Raw genomic sequence first — 24,884 nt, forward strand, 5'->3', positions numbered from 1 at the left:
TTTGTTAGGTATTGCATTGAATCTAATCAATTTGAGAACTGTTATCTTAATATTGAGTCTAACAATCCATGAACATGGAAAGTCTCTTTACTTTTTTAGATCTTAATTTCTCTCGGTGTGTTTTATATTTTTGGTGTATAAATCTTCAACATGATATACTAATTTTTTTCCTAAGTATTTTATTCTTTTTGATGCTATTGTGAATGCGTTGTTAATTTCATTTTTTGTTATTAATGTAGAGAAATAACAGTTGATTTTTGTATACTGATCTTGTAGCCTGCAATCTTACTAAACATATAAGTTCCATTAGTCTTGTTTTCGTTTTTCCTCTGTGTGTGTACTCCTTATGATTTCCTACAGAGGATCACGTCACCTGCAAATAAAGATAGTTTTGTTTCTTCCAATCTGGATGCCTTTTGTTTGCTTGCCTTTTTGCACTGGCCACACACACCCTCCAGTACCATGTTGAATAGAGGTGAAGGGAGCCTGTGTCCTTCCTTGCCTTGTTTCTGATCTTAAAGGGGAAGTATGAAGTCTCACCATTAGGTATGATATTAACAGTAGGTTTTCCCGTAGTTGCCCTTTATAAGTTTCTGTAAAAATAGGACTCCTTGGCTCCATCCGAGGACTTTGGAAATTGTATCTCAGGGAGGTGCAGCCTTAGGAATCCATTCTTCTGGAAAGCAGCCCGTTTGACAGTCGTACTGGTGTTTGAGGACCTACACCTCCTACACGGGAGCCCTCTGCCGCACAGCCTAAGAGTAACTTCTAATTACCCTACCCGCCTCTCGGAACAATCCTTGAAGACAATATCTGAAGAGCCCTACAGCTGAGTGTAGGAAGCAACAAAACTGTCAGTTATAACGTATGACATTCGGCAGAAGGACCCTACTCTCGTGTACTGACCAGAGCTGTAAACAGCGGTCTGACGTTTGGACCCTTTAGGAGTAGAAACAGGTCAGACAGTCAGATAGAAACTGGAGCTATTAAATTGTCTGCCTAGGTGTGGTGTCATGCGCAGGATTAAAAGCTCCCGGCCCGAGAATGAAATTATTAGCAGTATAGTTGAACCTAACAGTGGCTTTAAAAAGTCATACGGCCTAACCAGACTACCCTTCCAAGAAGTGACACATCTTCTACGTGGAAATAATTTTACATTCCTAACAAGTGAATTACAACAACGTCTTTTCCTATTACCTCAACCCTGGGACCCAATCCGACAAAAGGAGAGATGGAAAAGAGATGGGCCGGCGTTATTGATTGACGTACAGTCCGTCCAACCTACAGCGGAAAAAGAGGGCGCTTGCGCAAGTCGTTATCCAGTGAGGACTCAATGGCAGGGACGGGGGCGGAGCTTGTGGAAGCAGCTGCCGCAGGGTTGGCGGATTTGGGAAGGAGTGAAGATGGCGGAGTGAGGCGCACCGCCGGGAGCCGGCCTTTGGGCCGGGGGCGGAGAGGCCCCCGGACGGTCGAGTGCTTCTGCTGACTGGTGCGAGGTAAGCCGAGAAAGCCGGCGATGAGGGAACTAGCAGGAGGTGGCGCGGTCCAGTCCGATAGGGGACGGGAGCGCGCAGAGCCTGCCTGTGGCTGGCGCGGGCCTCGGCCTGACACGGATTTCCTTCTGCGCTGTCTCAGGGCGGTGGTACTAGCCTTCCGGGGTGTGTCTCACCGACACTTCGACCCGCCGATGCCCTTCTCGGTTCTTTTTGGCTGCCTTTGTGATTTCGGCTTATTCCCCGTTGACTGCACCCACGCGGGTGTATATCTGCCAGCGTCTGCGTTGTCCAAAGCTTTATCTTTTAAAGAATATGTTTATTTTATTGATTTATCTATATCCCTCGCCTCACGGCTTCCTGCCCGCTGTTTTGCGTGAGTCTCCGACATCTATCGAGGCTTGTTGCAGCCTTGAATAATTAGTGTCCCTTCTCCGTTGACCTTGAGATTTGGTGTAACAAGCTCCCCCACCCCGGGATTTAATTTGTGTGTATCATTCACGTTCTCTTGTTACCTGTCCATTCGTTCCCACTCCCATCTCTCAAACTTTAAGATGCGAGTAAGCACCTTTGTCCTTGCATGACCTGGTAGTGGCTTAATGGCGCATTAATCTCGGCTGTCTCAAGGTCTCGGTAGAATTCACCGTTGTTTGTTTCCAAGAGCTAAAAGTCGGTGTACAATTTTTATTTATCTTTTATAGAGAGAATGAGAGTTTTGGAGATATTACTAGAACGCAATTTGTGTGATGCGGTGGGGTCGCGAAGTGTAATACTCTCAGTATTCGGTTCTTGTGTCTGGGGTCTCTTTGTAATTTGGGTTTTTATAACCTCTCTTTCGGTCTTTCAGTTAAATTCTTCGAAAGTTACCGAACAGGTAGGTTTCGGAATTGGTGAAGCCTGTTTAAAATTGGCACGTTGGTTCGACTGACATGTCACAATACGAATGAGTGTTTCTGGTATGGTCTTTGCTGACTCTTGATTTAGCAAAGCTGGAAATATCAGGTAAAGAAATGGCTGCTAAATAAGACCTTTATCTTGCTTTTCTCAGGAGTCTTTGTTTTTTTGTTTTTTGTTTGTTTGTTTTCCCCTTCGATTTCATGTAGAAGAAAGAAGATACATGGGGCAGAGGAAAGGAGTAGAACATTATTCCTTCCTACATTAAAACAGGGGTGTGGTCATCTATAGTAAAGCACAGGTCTTTTGTGAGAAGAGGGACCATAGCATCATCAGATTCTCAATGGGAACTGTGTTCCTTGAAAACTTGAGAACCACTGATCCAAGAGTTTTGAAACTAGTTAAAATTATAAAATCTGTATAAAATGAGGGCCAGTGCAGATAGAGAGTAACTTCTTTCTATTCCTTTTGAGTAGTTTTTGATAGTGATGTTTTTTAAAATACGTTGGTTCATTGGAATAGTTTTGCCCCCAGAGGCATATAGCACAAGTGAGGGCTGTATCCTTTCTGTAATGCTCTTTTTTATTTTTCCTTATCACAGGAAGAACATTTTCTTTGGCTTCCAGGTGCTTTTATATTCCTCTCGAGAAGAAAATAAAATTCTGAACTCAGGATTTGGCAAGTGAGTAATAGTGGCTAATGCTTTCAGATACTGTTTAAGCGGCTCAAAACATAGCTAGATAGAAGTGGAACAATAAGCTTCAACAGAAAATGAGCATCACAAGTGATTAGAAATTATATACATTTAAGTTAAATCTTATATTCTCAACAAAATCAGGGTATTAAGTATAAAAAAAGAAAAAAATGATCATTTGCCCAAACTAGTAATTTTTATTGGATAAAGGAAAAAAGGTACAGACTTAATTAGATTGAAGATCAACTGATAAAATATAAATGTTATTAGGCAGATTTTAGAGTATATATATATATTTTTTTTTAAGTTTATTTATTTATTTATTTTATTTTTATTTATTTATTTTTTTAATTTTTTTAACGTTTATTTATTTTTGAGACACAGAGAGACAGAGCATGAACGGGGGGAGGGTCAGAGAGAAAGGGAGACACAGAATCCGAAGCAGGCTCCAGGCTCTGGGCTGTCAGCACAGAGCCTGACATGGGGCTTGAACTCACGGACTGTGAGATCATGACCTGAGCTCAAGTCGGACGCCCAACCGACGGAGCCACCCAGGTGCCCCTAAGTTTATTTATTTTGAGAGAGAGAGTGGGACAGGGGCAGAGAGAGGAAGAGAAGGAATCCCAAGCAGGTTCTGCACTGTCAGTGCACAGCCCAGTGAGGGGCTCCAACTCATGAACTGTAAGATCATGACCTGAGCCAAAGTTGGAGGCTTAACTGACTAAGCCACCCAGGTGTTCCTCGAATATATTTATTTAAGTTTTAATTATAGATAAATATTGGTATTCTAATTTTTAATTTCTAAAGCTTTTCAGTACACCTTTATTTTTTATTTATTTTTCTTGTCTTTTTAATTTTTTTAAGTTTATTGATTTCAAGAGAGACGAGAGAGCAAGTGGGGGTATTGGGGTCAGGAAGAGAGGGAGGGAGAGAATCCCAAGTAGGCTCCTTGTTGTCAGCTCAGAGCCCTACATGGGGATTGATCCCAAGAACCATGAGCTCATGACTGAGCTGAAATCTAGAGTCAGACACTTAACCAACTGAGCTACCCAGGCACCCCAGGGTCATACTTCCTTTGAAGGTACTAGGGAAGGATGTGTTTCTTCTAATTTTTGGTGGTTCCTTGGCTCGTGGCAGCATAACTCCAGTCTTCACATGGCATTTTGCTTGTGAGTGTGTCTGTGTTCTAAGTTCTCTCTTTTATGAGGATACCAGTCATGTTAGATTAGGAGCCCACTCTGTTCCAGTATGACCTCATTTTATTTTATTTTTATTTTTTAAATGTTTATTTTTGAAAGAGAGAGAGACAGAGTGTGAGTGGGGCAGGGGCAGAGAGAGAGGGAGACACAGAATCTGAAGCAGGCTCCAGCCTCTGAGCTGTCAGCACATATCTGAACACAGGTCTCGAACTCTGGAACTGCAAGATCATGACCTGTGCCAAACTCAGACACTTAACTGACTGAGCCACTAGGGTGCCCCAGTATGACTTCATTTTAATGTTTGTTTATTTTTTGAGAGAGAGAGTGCATGTGCATGTGGAGCAAGGAGAGACAGAGAGAGAATCCTAAGCAGGTGCCAAGCTCAGTGCAGATCCCAACGCAGAGCTTGATCTGAGCACTCTGAGATCATGACCTGAGCTGATCAAGAGTTGGATGCTCAACTAACTGAGCCACCTAGCTGCCCCCGATACAACCTCATTTTAACTAATTATATCTGCAGTGATTCTGTTTCTAAATAAGGTCACATTTTGAGGGACTGGGCATTAGGATTCCAATTTATGAATTTGGGGAGAACACATTTCAACTCAGAACATCTACTTAGTGCTATACCTTGATTGTATTACATGGGAATCATTCAATGTACAGCTGCTTAAAGGATTAAAATATATACTGCTTATAAAAGGTACTTAAGAGTAGTCAAGGGGCGCCTGGGTGGTGCAATCGGTTAAGCGTCCGACTTCAGCCAGGTCACGATCTCGCGGTCCGTGAGTTCGAGCCCCGCGTCGGGCTCTGGGCTGATGGCTCCGAGCCTGGAGCCTGTTTCCGATTCTGTGTCTCCCTCTCTCTCTGCCCCTCCCCCGTTCATGCTCTGTCTCTCTCTGTCCCAAAAATAAATAAACGTTGAAAGAGTAGTCAAAATCATAGAGACAGAAAGTAGGGTGTTGGTTGCCAGGGACTTCAGAAAGGGAAATTGGAAGTTCTTAATTTAATGGGGACAGAGTTTCAGTTTTGCAAATGAAAAAAGTTAAGACGGTTGGGGTGGTGATACTTGCACAACAATATGAATGTACTTAATACCACTGAACTGAACACTTAAAAAGGGTTAAGATGATAAATTTTATGTTATGTGTATTTTACCACCAAAAGAAGTTGAAAAAAGGTAAGTAAAAATTCCACTACTGGGGCTCCTGGGTGGCTCAGTCAGTTAAGCATCCTACTTCAGCTCAGGTCATAATCTCATGGCATGTGATTTCAAGCCCCACATCAGGCTCCGTGCTGACAGCTCAGAGCTTGGAGCCTGCTAAGGATTCTGTGTCTCCTTCTCTCTCTGCCCCTCTCCCACTTGCACTCTTTCTCTCTCTCTCAAAAGTAAACATTAAAAAAAAACACAAAACTTAACTGGAACAATAAGTATATGCATTGTAGTTTTTTAAATGTGTTCTGAATTTACATAAGCGAAGTAAGAAAGGAGTGTTAAACTCCCATAATTCATCACTCTTCCTGTCCTTAGAGGAAGTAAAGTGGATTAGTTATTTATTGATGCATAACACATTACCTAAAACTCAATGGATAAAAACAACAGGAAACATGTATCATCTCTCACAGTTTATGTGGGTCAGGACTTACAGAGCAGTTTAGCTGGGGTTTTCTGGCTTGGGTTCTTTTCTAATGTTGCAGTCAAGATATTGGTTGGGGTGACAGTTATCTAATTCCATGGTGGCTCATTCACATGGCTGATAAATTCATACTGGTGGTAGAAAGCCTCCATTCCTGCCAGTGTCAACCTCTCTGAGGATGCTTAAATGTCCATGGCATCTGGCTTCTCCCAGAATAAGCAGTCCAAGAGAACAATGTAAAAGTCATAGCCCCCTCCATGACCTTGTCTCAGAAGTCCCTCACTGTCACTTCCTTCTCATTCAGTTGGTCACTATTTTGACACCCAACTACTATACCACAATAGAAACCAAGAGTCAGGCACTTAACCGACTGAGTCACCCAGGCGCCCCCATACATTTTTATTAGAAGGTATTGCTGAAGCAATTTTTTTAATTTTCTTTATTTTGAGAGAAAGAGCATGAGTAGTAGAGGGTCAGAGGGGCGGGGGGGTGGGGGGGGAGGTTGAGAGAGAATCCCAAGCAGGCCCCCCAAGAAACTCAAAGGCCCGCCTGGGGACTTGAACCCACTTGTTGTGAGATCACAACCTGAGCTGAAATCGACTCTGTCACTTAACTAACTGAGCCATCCAGGTGCCCCTAAAGGAATTTGTTTATAAGACACTCTATATAGGTTCCCTATTAAGAAAAGGTGCACTTTTTTTTTCTTTTTTTCTTTCTATAATTTATTTATTTTATAATTTACATCCAAGTTAGTTAGCACATGGTGAAACAATGATTTCAGGAGTAGATTCCTTAATGCCCCTTACCCGTTTAGCCCATCTCCCCTCCCACAACCTCTCCAGTGACCCTCTGTTCTCTATATTTGCGTCTCTTATGTTTTGTTCCCCACCCTGTTGTTATATTATTTTTGCTTCCCTTCCCTTATGTTTATCTGTTTTGTATTTTAAAGTCCTCATATGAGTGAAGTCATATGATGTTTGTCTTTCTCTGACTAATTTCACTTAGCATAATACCCTCTAGTTCCATCCACATAGTTGCAAATGGCAAGATTTCATTCATTCATCCATCAGTGGACATTTGGGGTCTTTTCATACTTTGGCTATTGTTGATAGTGCTGCTATAAACATTGGGGTGCGTGTGTCCCTTTGAAACAGCATACCTGTATTCCTCAGATAAATACCTAGTAGTGCAGTTGCTGGTTCGTAGGGCAGTTCTGTTTTTAATTTTTTGAGGAACTTCTATACTGTTTTCCAGAGTGGCCGCACCAGTTTGCATTCCCAGAAAAGGTGCTCTTTTTAAAGGCTTCTTTGGTGTTTGGTTTGCGTAGAATTCTTTTAGCATATTTACTCCTGGAAAGAACTAGCTTGTATCTTCTTTCTTCGTCAACATTACTACTAGTTATCTTGTCATTATAATTGAACTACAGAACAGTCTAATGACTGATGCAAAATTTGAATTAGCCTGAGTAAGCTTATATAATGAAACAGCTCTGTTGCCTGTGGTGTTCTAAAGGCCCTATGTGGTTCTTCTGTATTTTTTACTCTTACTTCTACTTTTGCATCAATGCAAATTCTGTAATTCTCTTTCTCCTGATTTGATTCTGAATTAATTTATGTTTGCCTTTATTTTAATTCCAGTATAATTAATATCCAGTGTTATATTGGATGTACAATAGAATAATTGGATCAGATGTACAATATAGTGACTCAGCAATTTCTTGCATCATCCAGTGATCATCATGGCACGTGCACTTCTTAATCCCCATCACCTATTTCACGCATCCCACTACCCATCTCCCTTCTGGTAACCATCAGTTTGTTCTTTATAGTTAAGAGTCTTTGTTGGTTTGTCTCTTTTTTTCCTTTGCTAATTCGTTTTGTTTCTTAAATTCCACATAGGAATGAAATCACAAGGTATTTGTCTTGCTTTGATTTATTTTGCTTAGCATTATATTCTCTAGCTCCATCCATGTTGTTGCTAATGGCAAGATTTCATTCTTTTTGGCTTATTCAGCTTTTTGGCTTTCATTAAGCTTATAGCTGAGTAATACTCCATTGTATATATACACTATATCTTCTTTATCCATTCATCTGTTGATGGACACTTCGGCTGCTTCCATAATTTGGCTATTGTAAATAATGCTGCTATAAACATAGCAGTGCCTGTATCCCTTTGAATTAGTGTGTTTGTACTTTTTGGGTGGATACTGAGTAGTGCATTTACTGGATCATAGGTAGTTCCATTTGTAACTTTTTGAGGAACTTCCATACTATTTTCCACATTGGCTGCACCAGTTTGCAGTCCCACCAGTAGTGCAAGAGGATTCCTTTTTCTCCACATCCTCGCCAGCACTTGTTGTTTCTTGTGTTTTTGATTTTAGCCATTTTGACAGGTGTGAGGTGATACCTCATTGTAGATTTTTTTTTTAATTTTTTTTTTTTAACGTTTATTTATTTTTTGGGGACAGAGAGAGACAGAGCATGAACGGGGGAGGGGCAGAGAGAGAGGGAGACACAGAATCGGAAACAGGCTCCAGGCTCTGAGCCATCAGCCCAGAGCCCGACGCGGGGCTCGAACTCACGAACCGCGAGATCGTGACCTGGCTGAAGTCGGACGCTTAACCGTCTGCGCCACCCAGGCGCCCCATTTTTTTTTTTTTTTTTTTTTAATGTAGGCTCCATGCCTAATGTGGGGCTTGAACTCATGACCCTGAGATCAAGAGTTGGATGTTCTACTGACTGAGCAACACACAGGTGCCCCACATTGTAGTTTGATTTGCATTTCCCTGATGATGACTAATGTTGAGCATCTTTTCATGTGTCATGACTTCTTTGGAGAAATGTTTAGTCATTTCTTCTGCCCATTTTTTAATTGGATTATTTGTTTCTTTGGTATTTTGAGTTGTATCAATTCTTTATATATTTTGGCACTCTTTATCAGATATGTCATTTGCAAAAAATTTTTTTCATTGAGTAGTTTGCCTTTTTGTTTTGTTTATTATTTCTTTTGCTCTGCAGAAGCTTTTAATTTGGGTATAGTCCCAGTAGTTTATTTTTGCTTTTATTTCCCTTGCTGTAGGAAACATATGTAAGAAAATGTTGCTGTGGTTGATGTCAGTGAAATTATTAACCTCTTCAAGGATTTTTATGGTTTCAAGTCTCACATGTAGGTCTTCAATCCATTTTGAGTTTATTTTTATGTATGGTGTAATAAAGTGGTCCAGGGGCATGTGGGTGGCTTAGACGGTTAAGTGTCTGACTTTGGCCCAGGCCATGATCTCATGGTTCATGAGTTCAAGCCCTACATCAGCCTCTGCCCAGGGATTCATTCTCATTCTCTCTCACCCTCTCTCCCTCTCCCTCTCCTTCTCTCCCTGTTTCTCTGCCCCTCCCCAACTTGTGCATGTTCGTGCTCCTGTGTGTGTGTGTGTGTGTGTGTGTGTACATGTATATATATATATGAGAAAGGGGTCCAGTTTCATTCTTTTGTATGTAGCTGTCCAGTTTTCCCAACATTATTTATTGAAGAGACTTTTTCCATTGGATATTCTTTGTTGAAGACTAGTTGACCATATCATTGTGGGTTTATTTCTGAGTTTTCTTTTCTCTTCCATTGATGTATTTGTCTGTTTGTGTGCCACTGCCATGCCGTTTTGATTACTACAGCTTTGTAATAAAACTTGAAGTCTAGAATTGTGATGCCTCAAACTTTGCTTTTATTTTTCTTCTTCTTCCCTTCTTCTTCTTCTTCAAGTTTATTTATTTATTTTGAGAGAGAAACAGATCACAAGCAGGGGAGGGACAGAGAGAGAGGGATAGAGAATCCCAAGTAGGCTGCGCTGTCAGCATAGAAGCTAACACGGGGCTCGATCTCATGAACCATGAAATCAAGAGTCAGACACTCAACTGACTGGGCCACCCAGGTGCCCCTGCTTTTCTTTTTCAAGATTGATTTGGCTATTCAGGGTCCTTTATGTTCTGTATATATTTTAAGATTGTTGTAGTTCTGTGAAAAATGCTGTCGGTATTTTGATAGGGATTGCATTAAATCTGTAGATTGCTTTGGGTAGTATAGACATTGTAACGATATTTGTTCTTCCAGGGGTGCCTGGGTGGTTCAGTCAGTTGTCTGACTTCGGCTCATGTCACCTCATGTCACGATCTCACAGGTTTGTGGGTTTGGGCCCTGCATTGGGCTCTGTGCTGACAGCTCAGAGCTTGGAACCTGCTTCACATTCTGTGTCTCCCTCTTTCTCTGCCCCACCCCCATTGGAGCTCTGTCTCTCTCTCAAAAATAAAAGCATTAAAAAAAAATTTTTTTTTTTAAACTATTTGTTCTTCCAGTCCATGAGCATGGGATGTTTATTTCTTTGTGTCTTCTTCAGTTTCTTTCATCACTGTTCTGTGGTTTTCAGAGTATAGGTCTTTTACCTCTTTGGTTAAGTTTATTCCCAGGTACTTGATTATTTTTGATGCAATTGTGAATGGATTGTTTTCTTAATTACTTTCTGCTCCTTCATTATTACTAAATATTATATATATTATTATTACTATATATTATTAGTATATAGAAAGGCAACAGATTTTGTATTCTCAGATTTTGTATCTTGAGACTTTACTGAATTCATACATCATAACGTTCTAGTAATTCTTTGGTGGAGTCTTTAGGGTTCCCCCCCGCGAAAAGTAGTTTTGTGTTTATTATTTTTTTTTAATGTTTATTTTATTTTTGAGAGAATAAGCAGGGGGAGGGGGAGGGGTGGGAGACAGAAGATCTGAAGTGGGCACCGCGCCCACAGCAGAGAGCCTGATGTGGGTCCCGAACTCAGAAACCTTGAGATCATGACCTGAGCTGAAGTCTGCTCAACCAACTGAGCCACCCTGGTGCTCACTATTTGGTTCATCTACAAATAGTGAAAATTAATTAATTTATTTTAGAGAATTTTTTTTTAATGTTTATGTACTTTTGAGAGAACGAGAGAGCATGTGTATGCGAGCAGGGGGACAGGCAGAGAACAAGGGAGACAGAGGATTCCAAGTGGGCTCTGAACTGACAGCAGAGAGCCTGATGCAGGGCTCGAACTCAAGAACCATGAGATCATGACCTGAGTCAAAGTCTGACACTTAACTGACTCAGCCACCCAGGAACCCCATGTTAAAGTTAGTTTAAATTTTCCTTTTGTGATTTTTGATTTAAGACTTTGTCTTGTCTTCAACCTGGGTTACTCAAATTCAGTTTAGAGTTGAGGTATTTTTTTATGTGACATAGTAAAAATGGAGGCCCAGGAAGATGAGTTAGCCAGTTGCTTATTGGCCATTTTTGTAAGTTAATTTATTTCAGCTTTTCATAAGCATTTGTTACATGTTTTTTATTGTAAAATAATACATAAGATATATCATTGTAACCACTTTTAAATGTAGAATTGTGTGGCATTAAGTGTATTTATAATAAACATTTTTTTAAAAATGTATATTTATATTGTATAACCACTACCACTGTTTCCAGAATTTATTAATCATCCCAAGCAGAAATTAATTAACTCCCTTCCCCACTACCCCCAGTCCCTAGTTACCTCTTCTACTTTGTTTTAGGTACCTCATGTACATGGAATTACATTAATATTGTCCTTGTTTGTTTGATTTACTTTTGCACATATTTGCAGTTTAAAAAGTGTTATATTTAGCAATGAACTGATGATATTTTTACATACTTCTATTTGGTGACCATGGTATAGTACACATTGTTTTACTTGTGGTTATATTTTACAAAAACATTTTTTTAAGTATTATTATTATTATTGTTATTAATTTTTTTGGTTCAGTTTCTGCAGCTGCTACTACTAAATAAAAAACCATTTTTATTAATTTCTTATGTACCTTTCCAGAGTTTCTTTCCACATATAAAATCAAATACAAAAAAAAAAAAGTAATAAAATAAAATAAAATACAAAGACATTTCCCACTTCTTGCCTTAAAGGAGAATATGACAAACTTTGATCCATATTTTTCTTTTTGCTTCTCTTACCAAATTTTCATAGTAATACACAGCTTTTTTTATTCTTTTTGACTGCTGTATAGTATCCAACTGCTTACAAGTACCATAATTAATGTAGCCAGTTCTGACTAGAAGGTTATCTGGGATGTTACTGTTATTTATAATTACAAACAGTGCAATTCTGATCTACCTTATGCATGTTTTTCTACACATTACAGAAAATGTTTTTAATAGGTTGTCCCAGCCTAAGATAGTTCTTGTTTCATTGCATTCTTGGCAACACTGTGTATTAAGTAATTTTTCTTTTTTTTTTAATCACAAAACCTCATTTATTACAGTGTTAGTTTTGTTGCTCTCTAGTAACAGTACCATGAAAGTATTCTCAAACTTGATACAAGTTGATTTTATCTAATAAGTTGCATTTCTTTTCTCTTTTTTTTTTAATTAAAAAAATTTTTTTTAATGTTTATTTTTGAGAGAGAGGATGAGACAAAGCGTGAGCTGGGGAGGGCCAGAGAGAGGGAGACAGAATCAGAAGCAGGTTTCCAGGCTCTGAGCTGTCAGCACAGAGCCCAATGCGGGGCCCAACTCACGAACCGTGAGATCATGACCTGAGCTGAAGTTGGACACTCAACTGAATGAGCCACCCAGGCGCCTCTAAAAAAAAAATTTTTTTTTTAATGTTTATTTATTTTTGAAAGAGAGAGTGAGACAGAGCGTGAGCTGGGGAGGGCCAGAGAGAGGGAGACACAGAATCCAAAGCAGGATCCAGGCTCTGAGATGTCAGCACAGAGCCCGACGCGGGGCCTGAGCCACGAACCATGAGAACGTGACCTGAGCCGAAGTCAGACGCCTAACCAACTGAGCCACCCAGGCGCCCTGTCTTTTTTCTTTTTTTTTAAATTTAATTTATTGTCAAATTGGCTAACATATAAAGTATGTAAAGTATGCTCTTGGTTTTTGGGGTAGATTGCTGTGATTCATTGCTTACATACAAAACCCAGTGCTCATCCCAACAAGTGCCCTCTTCAATGCCCATTACCCATTTCCCCCTCTCCCACCCCACCCCCCATCAACCCTCAGTTTCTTCTCTGTTCTCTGTACTTTTTCTAAATTTTTTTTTTTACATTTGTTTATTTTTGATAGAGACAGAGTAGAAGTGGGGGAGGGGCAGAGAGAGAAGGAGACACAGAATCCAAAGCAGGCTCCAAGCTGTCAGCACAGAGCCTGACGCGGGGCTCAAACTCACAGGTGCCCCTCTTCTTTGTATTTAAGAGTTTAAGTTTGGGGCGTCTGGGTGGCACAGTCCGTTGAGCGACCGACTTCGGCTCAGGTCATGATCTCACCGTCTGTGAGTTCGAGCCCCGCATCGGGCTCTGTGCTGACAGCTCAGAGCCTGGAGCCTGCTTCGGATTCTGTCTCCCTCTCTATCTGTCCCTCTACCATTCATGCTCTGTCTCAGAAATAAATAAACATTAAAAAAAATTTTTTTTTAAAAAGAGTTTACGTTTTATTTACTTAAGTAATCTTTACAGGCAACGTGGTGCTAGAACTCACGACTCTGAGATCAAGAGTCACATCCTCCACAGACTGAGCCATCCAGGTGCCTCTATTTTACAAAATTTTTATTGTTCACTGTTAGTCTTAAGTTGTTGAAGATAATTTAAAGTAAAGATTATACAGGGGTGCCTGGGTGGCTCAGTCAGTTAAGTGTCTGACTTTGGCTCAGCTCATGATCTAGCGGTTCATAGGTTCATACCATGTCGGGCTCTGTGCTGACAGCTCAGAGCCTGGAGCCTGCTTTGGATTCTGTGTCTCCCTTTCTCTCTGCCCCTCTGTCACTTGTACTCTGTCTCTGTCTCTCAAAAATAAATAAACGTTAAAAAAAAATTTTCTTTCAAAATAAGATGATACAGCTTTGAGTACAAGTAGTTCTATCAAATTGGGAGTACAGCTGCTTTTATTACTTTATTATTTTTTTAAGGTTTATTTGCTTTTTTTTTTTTCAACATTTATTTATTTTTGGGACAGAGAGACAGAGCACGAACGGGGGAGGGGCAGAGAGAGAGGGAGACACAGAATCGGAAACAGGCTCCAGGCTCTGAGCCATCAGCCCAGAGCCCGACGTGGGGCTCGAACTCATGGACCGCGAGATCGTGACCTGGCTGAAGTCGGACGCCTAACCGACTGCGCCACCCAGGCGCCCCAAGGTTTATTTGCTTTTAAACACACATGTTCTGTGTAGAATCAGGGCTATAAAAACTTGAGGCACCTTACTCCATTTGCATAATAGGAAATGGATATGTGTGTGTCTTGTTTTATAATACAAGTTTTTATATAAATGCCATTTTTTTCTGTTGTGCTTATATATTTTTTCTGACTAATGCTTCTGCTTTGCTGATGACAATACTGAATTCAATGTTATGGTTGGACATTTTCTTTTAGACAGTGTGTAATCTAAAATATATTTTCTATGTGTTTTTAAATATTTTTAAAAGTAACCTCATGCAGAAGTACCTGTCTTAACCTCCCTGTTTTTAATTTATTTTGTATTTCCAGGTATTCTGTGTTTCTCCTGGAGTAGGTAGTCCTTCTTCTTTTACCCAGCCACTTTCCCTATTCTTGAAATGTGGATATCTCTTCTGTACATGTTTTACCTCCATGATTTGGATTGGAAAAAGCTGCTTTTCTTTTGGTTCCACTTCTCAGATTCAACATAGAGAAGCTCCTAGGATGCAGTCGTCTTGCTGAGCGCTCCAGGAAGAAAGAAGCAACTGACATGCATGTTCTGCTTTTGCTTAATTATAAAGAAATTATTTTGGAAGCTGGGGCTGATGTTTAATTTCAAACAGGTGCTTAGATGTTGGCATTTTTTAAATTCTTTACCTTTTGTTCCAAACAAGAAGACTAAATAAATAGCAAGTATGGATGACATAAGGTTTTTTTTTTTTAATGTCTTCCAATTTCAGCCACTGTCATAAGCACAGTTGAATCTGCAAGAGTAAATTCCAAATATGTGTTCTAATATGAAATGAAAGAGATGCTTAAAAATTAACATATTAAATATCTAAATTCATCCTGTGAAGTACGTTTGCTGGAAAAGAACAAAGGTCTAATTTTGCAATAAAACCTTTGATGTAATAAAGAAGCATAAAGACAAGATACTGCAGGGTTAACAGAGTCTCTGTAAACTACACATTTTCACATGTGTAAATCTACATTTTGATGAGAAGAGGGATTTTTCTCTTAGAGAAGGAAGCTGTTGGCTTCTGTCTCAGAAGTCTTTGGACCACATTATGCATTTGTTAACCCTGTGAATCCATGCTTGAGTTTACTGAAAGGTTGGAAAAGGAAACAAAACAACTTCAAGTCCAGTGATGGAACCCTGTTCATCTAGCTCAGATGAGAGGCTGTTATATTTCAAATTACTTCATTCTTTTTTGTGCAGTCTTACATAACACTTGAGACTTGGTTTTCCATACTGCTAAGGCAGGAAGAAGAGTGGCTTAAGTGGTTTTTCTGTTCAGAAAATATGGTGGATCCTACATTATGACCTGCCTTCAATTTTGGACATGGAGGAATGGAGGGCAGGGGGATGAGAAGAGTTTCCATAAGATTCCTTTCTCCTGAGAAAAAGAAGCAAAAATGCCTTATGCAGCTCCATCTGACTTCATGGCATTTTACATTCTGTAGCTTGATTTTTCTAAAAATTTAAATAGCCTTTTTCCTTTGATCCAAGGTGGGTACTCAAGTGTTTAGTTTATTTTTCTAGGTGAGGCTGTCAGGTCTGGGACTCAGGTAACTTTACGCAGTTGGAACTGAACTTTCTCATCAGAGAATGGACCTCAAAAGCAATGTTCCCAAACTTGTGGTTGATTTAGAAGAAGTTCAGGGTCTGGAAAAAACCTCAAACAAGAAAAATAGTTCAGTAAGAAATATGGATCTTCCTTCTTTCTCTTAAAACCTGCACCATGTGATGAACAGACTGTTGTGTAAAGAAAGCTGTTCTTGCTTCCAGATCAACAGAGGACCAGTGTCTGAATTGTCAGGTCTTTACATAAAAAGAATAAAACCGTATGGGTCTTTGTGAGAGAGAACTTAAAACTTCTTAGATGCAATTAAGAACACATTTTCCTAGATTCTATCTGTGACTTAGGGAATTTGCCTAGGGCCATACATGCTGTGATGCTGAAAACTTAGAGCAGATTTACCAAAATTTAGCAGTGATAGAAATGACCAAAAATGGGAAATGTTGAGCACTCTTAATGATTAGCTAAATTGGTCAAACTATTTGAATTGTCATAAGAAAGCTTTTTAGTAAAATACTCACGTAATATAGATAAGGTATAATTTCCTTTGAAGATAAATACTGAGTGGTAAAGCATAGAAGTAACTTCGGATAAAGGTAACTTAAATTTTTCTCTGACTTCTTAGCCAACTTATATTTTCCTTTAGTATTTTGGAATTGTTAAAGACAGATTGGAACCTACATACATGAATCTCACTGGTATGTTGAGAATTTATATCTTCTCTTGTCTGTTATCCATCTGCCCTGTGTCCTTTTTGCAGTGTTTTGGGTAGGGTCATTTGGCCCAGGGGATAGGGACTCTGTACGGTCAGCACCAGTGAAACCATCTTTGGCCCACTTGTTGACTATGTATCAGACTCATCTTCTCCATTTGCTTTGTATTTTTTATTTCATACCTAAAAGAACCACTGCTGAATGATCTCGTTCAAGTTGTTCTTGCATCTTTAATTGTTGTCACCAGAAGGCATCTACCAAAATGGTACATGCCAATTGTACTAGCCCAGGGTTTACTAAATACACCTACATTCCCCCCCTCCCCTGGTCTATTTTGTCCCCTTCTTGATGGCAAAGGCTGTAATTTTAGGCGAGAATATGCCTACTTCGTTCCCTTTGTTCATCCATGTCACCTGGCCGTTTTTCTTTTTAAAAAGTTCAACAAAAACGGGATATGTGCAATAGAAATATATATATATGTATATTTTAATACTTGTGGACAAATGTTACAAGTTGTTTAAGAACAACAAAATCACCAATGTCTTCCATTTTGAGATGTGTATAGTTTTGTAAGCATTAGTGCTTGGTAGCATATTGTAGTGCCATGTTAGGGGTTAGTGCATGAGCCTAGTAATAATTTAAACTTCAGGATGAATTATTGATAATAACCAATAGTGTAAAATGAGTGGAAAATTGAGACCTTTTCTTTTTTCATAAATATCTCAATCGTGATCTTCTCTCTGGGGAAAGACGATTAAGGCCAAAAAGACTCATTTATGAATAGAAATGTGGGATCACAATGTGAAATACTATGTTTGAGGTTATTTAAGCTTTCTCTGAGGTAGCTGGAAACCAGCTGCCCTTGTGTCTTAAGAAGCCTCAAATCAAAATGAGTCCCCATTTCATGATTCTGCTTTTTTGCTCTGTTTGAGATGAAACTGTTCTTAGGTTGTTTTCACACTGTGTGTCTCGTAGGTTTATTATTATTTAATCCACTCCTTTTGCATCAAGAAATTCTTTTATATTTTGCATGTCTTACTCAGATGCTATGTTAATCAAGTGCTTTTCTAATCTGCAGACAATTTACATTTCCTGTCTGCAGCATGCTACTTGTTACCGAAGAACACTGGTCAGTAGTTCAGTGTCCTTCATTAATTTGTCACGGGCTTTTCCTGTTTCAGAATCTGAATTGTGTGTTGATGGGATTCCAGACCTTTTTATGAGAATTGGAATGTAGCTAGATAGAGCTTACCCAGGTTGCCCTGTAATAACTATCTATTTTGCTTGGTTAGATAGAGTAAGCCACCTCAGACAGCTTTCACTTTTTTCTCCTTTTCCTTGTGGAAATAAAAGTTTTGTTCTGAAAGCCTAAGATAGCTTTCTGTGGAAGAGAAATTCCTACCTCTAAAAGCTGCCTTGAGAACTTGGAAAGGGCAGTTTTCTGAGGTGATTTTTAAAACTCAGTATTCTGAGAGTTCAGGATTTATTGACACAGGTTCTACAGTTACCATGATGTGAAATGCAAAACTAATGAGGTATGTCTCCTGTACAGAAGCAAGCTTAAACAAATAGACTTTGCAGCAGCAGATATCCAGGGACCCAGGTTTAGATTCTCATAGTGTATTTAAAGTAGTTGTACTCTTGGCTCAAGAAGTTTATTACCTGGGAGAATCCATTTCTGAAAAGCATTTAAACATTTTTAAAAATACCTCTGAAAAGGTACTGAATGCAAAATATCAAAATAGCACAGTATATAGGAAAGGATACTTCCTATTGCAAAAAATAAAAAATAAAAGCCATAAAATGAATAATTTTCAAGAGGTAGAATTTTAGTAGCAATAACAGTTTTGCATGTATAGTAAATTGTATTAGCAAAGTTGTACAGTTGAATAAATATTATTACTTGAGGTTGTGAAGCTCTGTGATCAACAAGGAAAAAGATGTTTTAGACAAAGAACATATAAAAGGTACTTATAAAACTGAATGTATATGAATATATCATTGTGTGAGAATTAGCAACTTTTGTGTAAGTTTAAAGGTTAGAGACCCTATTTGTTTCCTAAAGCAGAGGGTTAGAGCCATTGAATGAAATTTTTCTAGTGGTTAACCTGGAAACAAATGTACTACTGATGTAGCTCCACTGAAGCCATCATGTGGGGACTTTGCTTGATGTTCTTGTCAGCAACAGGCATCTACAGAATAGCAGACTTTGTTGTTTGTCACCTCTTCTTTTCTCCATTAGTTTTCCGGGTGCATTTTAAAAAATGAAAAGTTTGTTGTGTGTGTATGTTTGGGTTAAAAACAAGCCAAGAACTTGGATAGCTGGGTTTTCCTTATGGCTGTGGTAAGGGAGTGGTAGGGGAGTTAGAATTTAAAGATGTAAAGCAAAGGATTGAAGGGAATAGCCGAACACAGTATGTTGGTTTTTTAAACCCTGTCTGATGTAGCTGTGCTGAGGACTTCGGCCTGTGACTGTTTATTTTAATTTAATAAAGAGCCCAGCAAACTAGTTTCTTGATCTGGGGAATCACACACCTCACATCAGGCTATAAGTGGAATAGTTCATTTTGGCCATTAGCACCTTGAAGTTCCTTGAAAAGATTGGGTCTATGTTCCCTTGTTTTCCCAGGGAAAAAACTAAAAGTGGAGTGGATTTAAGAAAATAGTGCCTCTTGAATATTTAATTCTTATATGGCAACTCCAAAGGATGGGGAGAAGGCTATATTAAATTGATTATAGCTCCTCTTTTAATGTCTTACGCCAGCAGTTGGTGTTAGAGACATTGGAATAACCAAGCAATATTCACTCATCTGCACGATCATGAGGACACCGCTGTGTATTATAGTGATGTCAACTTAGTTACTTAGAACAATTAAAGACTACTCTTAACAGCCACGTTATAGTTGTAAATGCTAAAATGTGTTACAAGTTTTTGTAGTCTCTGAGTATGCAGTTATTTTTAATGTTGTGGTCTCATGTTTACTCTTTGTGTACCTGTGATATGCAAAATATGAAGAGACCCTTGGCCTCCAGGAGTTTACATTCTCATGGTGCTGCTGTTGCAAGCAAATCGCTTCTAGTTTATTCAGAACATTGCTTGGCTATTAACCATACCCTATTTGGAAGGATCCCTTGGTCAACAGTTTTCAAAAGCAGAAGTCTATGCTAAATTTCAGGGCATTGATTTTGAGTTTACATTTTATTAGCTCTGCTGTTCATAAACTCTCTTTCCCCAGGGGGTTGTGCAGATAAAGCTCATTAATGTGAATCAGAAACCATTCTGCCTAAAAACATCTTCATCACTATACCACCTATGCTCTTCTATGCTATAGGTGTCAATAAATGGCCAAGAAAACTTAACTGCTCAATTCTCTTTCTTTTCCCCGAGTTTTTACATCATTCTTTACCCAAAAGGGCCAGGATTTGCAATTAAGCCTTTTATAATTGAGTAGTGGTCCTGATTTTAACCTCTTTGTGTGTGACTTTTGTACCTCTATTGAGATAGCATTGTGATGTGGAGCACCCGCCCTGCCTGCATTTCTAAGCAATCACTTTATTAACCCACATTTTCAGTTGAAATTTGGCATGCATGCTTGTTATTTTTCCTAATTCCTCTGAATCAAGGGGTCTTTTCTGCATGTTTATTAAAACTGGGTCTGAATGAAAGTGGAAGCAACCAAGAGTGGCAGGCCCGTAACTCTGATTTTAGAGTACTAATATTTTAATGCATGATTGAAAATGTCCAGTGTTACATGGTGACTAGTATATACATATATATATGCATTTATTAATGAAGCAATAGAGACTTAAACCAATAGCCTGAATTTACTGTTTGGATTATTCGTTTTCATTTTCTAATTAAAGATTATCATAACTTCCATTGAAAATGGGAGCTAGAAGATAAACAGGGGCGACCACAAGACATTCAAACTGTCGGGAATAGAGAGCATGACAGTGCTCACCCTCTCACCTCTTGCCTGCTTCCCTTAGTCCCCAAGCATGTTTAAAAACAAAACTAAGGCACAAACTAAGCATGTGGAATAAATAAATAAGCTGCTCTGGCTCTAGTAATCAGAAAGGTGCAGAGTTTCAGAAAGCGTAGGAAAGTAGGGAATACCAGTGTAGATTATAGAAAGTAATGTTAAGTATGGGGATTTGTCTGATAAAATTTATGTGGCTTAAGTTTGGATCTCTTAAAACTAGAATCTTGGAATTCAGTATCCTATTTCAGATATTCCAGCATTTTCAGGTAACCAGCCAACTCTTCCAGTCATAAAGGTTCCCGCAAAGGAGACTGTTCGATTTTGTAGAAACAGTGCTAAAAATGTTGACAAATCTGTGACTTGGGTTCTCTTTTGTTACTATATTATATAAATGTATTGTGTTTTTAAAATTTATAGCCAGGGCTTTATCCATGATCTTTTGCTTAGACTGCATAATTTGTTGCCTAAAGCTTTTGATCCCAGGTGAACAGGAACAGGTTTCCTCATAAAAACAACAACAAAAATCCTTGCCATTCATTTTCTTACTTGATGTGGAAAATAGATCAGTTTATTGTGATAGCTTAAAACTTTTGAGAATATTCCTTAGAAATAGCCATTATAAGTGCAAATGATCGTGAAAAATAATGTACAAATGGAATTCATATCTGAGTGGCCTAAACAGAAGGGAATTCAGAATTAGAATAGATGATTCTCACTAGGCCTCTCCCAAGTTTCATGTTTGATTGAAAAATAATTTTTCTAAAGTCATTTTAACCTGTTTGCTGTGGGGTTTTGGTCTAAATACCTTTAGGAATGCTTAAGTGGAAATTGTGACTTTCTAGTAGTTCAGAACTGAATTATACTTATAGTCATTGCAGTGTTTAGTCTCCACTTAAGTACAGGAAGTGAGATGTCATATCCCATATATAAATTTTCTCTTTGCCACTTATTGATAATGTTGTCAACCAATGAAACCAGTAAAGATACGAAGAAAGTTTCTCTTTGTTCCCATTATTCCACAAAAGCATATTAAAATAGTTGGAAAACCAAGCATCACAGATTTCTCTAGGAACTCTTAACTCCTAAACCTCCTTTAAAATCAAAGTAGATCTCTTAAGGTTGCAATTTTCAAATGGTTTTTTCTCCTTTGGTGATAGTATGCCATGCCATCAGTTTTTCTCCCAGGTATAAGAACAGTATTGTGGCAATACATTATCGTCAGCCCTTCAACAACAGTAATAGTCTTGGCACTTACCTTAAAACCACCCATCCTTTACAGTCATATTAGGGTATCATTCACATATTTTTATTTACTGTCCTACAAGTACAGTTGTTTTTACTTGCTGTTCTGCATTTTCTTCACTTGCACCATTGGTAAAATGTTAAAAGGATTTCATTGAATGTTGAAAGTATTACAAAAGGCAGCTTGCTTTTTTTAATCTATGCATCCTTGGGATTTCAGAAGAAATGTTATTCTTTGATGTAAAAGGGAACTGCTATACGAGTTGGAAACTCTGTACCTGTGTGTGTGTATATATATATTTTTTGGCAATAAAGCAGCATGGGCTGAGAATGCACTGAAACTTCACTGTGTGTCACTCATTACTTGGAAGAGGTAATTTCTAATAATGCAGATTACTAAGATGGGAGGAACCAAACCAGAGACGTAGGCTGAGGTAGGCTCCAGATGTCAGAAAAGACAAAAGACCTGGGTGTCGATAACCTATTGTAGCAGTTTCTGCTGTAGACCAAGAGGACTGGCAGCCATTTGAACAAAGAGGCATCCCATTTAAACTCTTGTCATTCCCACCTTTAGGGCTAGGTATGAACAAATGTTTAGTTTCTGGTAAGGAATTACTGAGCTAAGTACAATAATGATAAAACTATTGCAGAGAATCCTTCCTATCTGAAATACATAACACATTTAAAATGCTTTTACATTGAGTATTTAAACATTAGCTACCTTAACTAAAGAGGCTTAACACTGTAAGAAGAGATGCTTCTTAATTTAGGGGAAAGTGTTTTCAAGTTTAAAGAAAGTAGGGGTTCCTGGGTGGCTAGGTTGGTTAAGATTCAGACTTTTGCTCGGGTCATGATCTCACAGCTTGTGAGTTCAAGCATCATGTCAGGCTCTGTGCTGACAGCTCAGAGCCTGGAGCCTGCTTCGGATTCTGTGTCTCCCTCTCTCTCTGCCCCTCCCCTACTCGCATTCTGTCTCTCTCAAAAATTAATTAAAAAAACATTAAAAAATTTAAAAAGTAGATGTTACAAACTTCCTTGGGATTGGCTCTTGTCAAATGGAGAGGAACAAAAGCTATGTGGCTTTTGAGGTACGATTACTTAATGTAATCATTCTTTTGATTTTTCACTAGCACACTGATATATAGTGATATACTCCATTCCCAGGTACTGTACTAGATGTTGGGATTACAAAAATGGAAATAGTTTCTGTTAACTCAGGAGCTTAAATGCTTACAACTCAGGAGGAACTTTAGTATGTAGTTTTATTCTCATGACTATATGGAATTCTGAAAATACTTTTATTCAATATATATACAATGCTCAGTAACAAACTGTAGCAAAGTAGCCTTAGAATCTGTTAATATCAGTCATTGATGTTTGTTAGACTTTCATAGGGACTCATACCACCTAAAAGTATCATTTAAAAGGGTTGTTTAAAAATTCAGCCATTTGGGAGTATCAACTAGTGTATGGAAGGCATAATATCAAAATTATAAATGCATATGCCCTTTGGCCCATTTTAGTAATCACTCCTACAGAAATACCAGTACAACTATGCAAAGATATATACAAGGATCCAATATAAGAAATGGTTAGATTCTGATATATTCATATCATTGAATCATGCAGATGCTAAATAATTTGCATATGGGCTGGTATGGAAAGTTGAGAAAAGCAGATGGTAGAATAATGTGAAAGATATAACTGCCTTTATGTCTATATATGTATATCCACATGCATAAAGATTATTGAACACTTAGTATGTGCTAAGCACTGCTGTAATTACATTAGATGTATTCATTAATTCATTTACTCTTCACTACAACCGTAGTTTCTTGGTTTTTTTAATTTATTTTGAGAGAGAGCACAAGGGAGGGGCAGAGAAAGAGAATCCCAAGCAGGCTCCGCATGGTCAGTGCAGAGCCTGAGGCAGAGCTTGAACTCACAAACCGAGATCATGACCTGAGCTGAAATAAAGAGTAGGATGCTTAAGCAACTGAGCCACCCAAGTGCCCCCAGCCCTAGTTTTTGGTTTTTTTTTTTAACAGAACAAGCCTTTTGATTTAAACAATTTTTTTCAAGTTTATATTGAAAGACAAAGAGGAGGAAGCAGGAGAGAGAGAATCCCAAGCAGGCTGCATGCTGCCAGCACAGAGCCCGATGTGGGGCCTGAGCCCACAAACCATGAGATGATGACCTTGAGAGCCAGACGCCCCAGACCAAAAAACTTCATTTTTGCATTTAGCTTTCTGACTCTGTGCTTGTGCCTTCAACATTTTCACAATGATTTTCTGCTCTTTAATAAGGAAAGCATGCTTGATCCTATCACAAACACACTTAGCACATGTGGAACGACCCTAGGCCCTGCTGTTTTCTCCTTGTAGACAACCTCATAAGAACTGTAGGTCTCACAGCATGAACTCCTTGAAGCCAGCCTGAGCACACACACCACACGCTGATTCTGATGCTTTCCCAATCTCCTTGGTGTAACAGTAAATTATTCTATTCCAGGGGTTTGGGACACCTTAAGTTTTGTTAGAGGCTGTATTATAGGACAGCATAAGATGGGATGTCAAATGCTGGACCATTGTGAATGCCTATGATGCCATCTCCAGAAGAGGGAAAAACCAGCCCTAGTTTTTAATCCCTATTTTATAAGAAGAGCTTATGTAAATTCTTTACATTTATGGCTAGAAGTATCCAAAATATCACTAGAAGTATCACTATCCTATTGTGATAGGAATCCAAATAGTTTGGTTCCAGAGCATGCTCACTTTCTAGCTTGCTATCCCATGCTTTTCAAAGGTGGAAAGGAAGTGTAGTTTTCACTCTTTGTCACACATCTATGTTTGAACTTTTTTCTAGAATAAGCACATAATTTGTATTTGGGGGAAAAAACCTATTTAAAACCAGCCAGCTTAATTTGACGTAAAGTTCGAGCATTTAAATTTCTATTTGTCTGCCAAATCAGCAAATCCAGAGGTTATGGAAAATAGCTACGTAAGAACATACCCACACACACACACACACACAACAGGATAATTCAATACAGTATTAATTTCTTATGTCTCATTCTTGAGTAGAAAATAAGAGTTTTTCTGGTACTATTTGTTGCCAGAGGTTTCACCCTTGTTTATGGAATCAGATTTTGCAACTCAAAAGCATAAAGCAAGTCAGAATTTTGTTTAAAATTTTTAATTTTTAGAGCGAGAGGGTGCAAACAGGG

At 38.7% G+C, this 24,884-nt stretch overlaps 1 pseudogene; it reads right to left on the reverse strand.

Moving 5' to 3' along the window:
- Positions 1-1,281: 1,281 nt before the first annotated feature.
- LOC121042065 (uncharacterized) lies at positions 1,282-24,380 on the reverse strand (annotated as a pseudogene).
- Positions 24,381-24,884: the final 504 nt, after the last annotated feature.

Source organism: Herpailurus yagouaroundi, unplaced genomic scaffold (genome assembly GCF_014898765.1).
Source record: "Herpailurus yagouaroundi ecotype Mexico unplaced genomic scaffold, PumYag 184, whole genome shotgun sequence".
NCBI lineage: Eukaryota > Metazoa > Chordata > Mammalia > Carnivora > Felidae > Herpailurus > Herpailurus yagouaroundi.